Here is a 1,821-nt window from a genome sequence, read left to right as displayed (position 1 = left end):
GGATAAAGAAAGGCTAGTGTATATCTACAATGAAATACTATTCAGCCTTTAATAAAGAAGGACACCCTGTCATTTGTGACAACATGGGTAAACCTGGAACACATTATGCCAAGTGAAGTAAGCCGGGGCAGAAAAATAAATATCACAGGGCTTCCCTTGTACGTGTAATCTAAAAATGTTAAATTCATTGAAGTAGAGAGTAGAATGTTGGTTACCAGAGGCTGAGGAAGGGGGTGGGGGTGGCAAATGAAGAAATGCTAGTCAAAGGGTACAAAGTTTCAGCGAGGTGGAAGAACTAGGTTCTAGGAAGTCGTGGTGGGCAGATGCTGTGGGAGGGGCCGGGGGGAGCGGCTGCGCTCTTGGTGGGCCAAGTGGAAGCCCATGTACCTTGGTCTGTGGGCCTGGCTGAGGCGATACAGCTCTCCCGGGAGCAGAGAATCACCCTGGCAGGAGCATGGAATCCTGTCTGAGTTCTTCCCATTTGGTATTAACAGCATTTTATTTCAGCACAGCACATACTCATCTGAAGCCTTCACTGGAGTGCAGAGTACAGACTCACCTTGCTTGTAACTACTGATCCTGTGCTCATACAATACCTAAACAATGTGCTCGAACAACCAAAGGATTGGCTATACAAATGTTCAGTTCATAAACGGGCCACAGTCATTGCGAATATTGAAAGTCATGATGTCCTTGAAGGAAGGCACTTTGATACTGAATGTGGCAAAACTGCAAAAGACGACGGTGCACCCAAAGAACAGACAGCGCACCCAGAGAAAGGACAGGTACCCCAGAGAAAAGATGACAGTGAAGCCAGAGAAAAGACGACAGTGCACCCAGAGAAAGGAGGACAGCGAACCCAGAGAAAAGCCTCAGAAAGCTATCCAGGACAAAATTCATCCAGTGATCAGATGAAGCACAGTTAGTGACATTTCTGCAACTGTTGAATTTTCTTGTTCATTTGATCTATGATTTATGCAAAGATCTGGTTGTACCTGGAAGATGGGAAGAGTGGGGACCCCAGTTCATGACCAATGCGAGGAAGTTTGCCTTCGTTCATTTACTGCTACATCCACACAGCTCACAGCATGGTGGCCCACAAAATCTTGTCATGAGGATGACATGAGGAAGATAATGTAATTTTCAAATGTGGTTTTCCTGAAACCAAGTCAACTATAGCTGATATGTTTTATTTCACTGCTTAATGTTTACATTAGAAATACTAGTATTATACTTTACTGAACTATGTGTAATTGTTCCATGTTTTTTGATACCTGTTTGACTTACCATAGGGTTGACATAATGAATTTATTGCACATTGTTCAAAGGGAACCAGGAGGTTTTTGTCAGCACCATAATGTAAATTCCATTGCAGATGGTAACTGTAGATGGAAAAACTTTTGCTATAAAATGAAATGCTTCCCTAAATCAGACATTTTGGTCCAGTAGCTTGACTCAGTATAGAGAGAGAGATATTTAAGTATAAAATACAATGAAAGCAGTCTAAATATTTAGAATCTTGGTTTAGATCCTGAAAGTAACTAATAATGCATAAGCAATGCAATATTGCTCTACTGCGTCCTTTTCACATTTATTTCATCATCTAGCTTTCCATATTGAATACATTTACAGATTTAATTTAGATAACTTGAGTCTGTGAAGGAACGGATATTTCTACTGTTTAATGTCCTGTGATGCAGAACTCTTGAAAAAATTTTACATTTTATATAATCAAACTTTAAGCAAAAAATGAAGAAATAAAGTTAAACGTTATTATTATTATTATTATTATTATTTATTTTTTTTTTTGAGGCAGAGTCT

The 1,821-nt window shown here is 39.7% G+C and overlaps 1 pseudogene; it reads left to right on the top strand.

Annotated features, from left to right (window-relative positions):
• The first annotated feature begins 323 nt into the window (after nucleotides 1–323).
• LOC105506810 lies at nucleotides 324–1,115 on the top strand (annotated as a pseudogene).
• The last annotated feature ends 706 nt before the right edge of the window (nucleotides 1,116–1,821 follow it).

This window comes from Colobus angolensis, unplaced genomic scaffold, assembly GCF_000951035.1.
Source record: "Colobus angolensis palliatus isolate OR3802 unplaced genomic scaffold, Cang.pa_1.0 Scaffold14, whole genome shotgun sequence".
Taxonomy (NCBI): Eukaryota; Metazoa; Chordata; class Mammalia; order Primates; family Cercopithecidae; genus Colobus; species Colobus angolensis.
The sequence above is the reverse complement of the archived record's forward strand: the minus strand, read 5'-3'. Positions and strand labels throughout refer to the sequence as shown.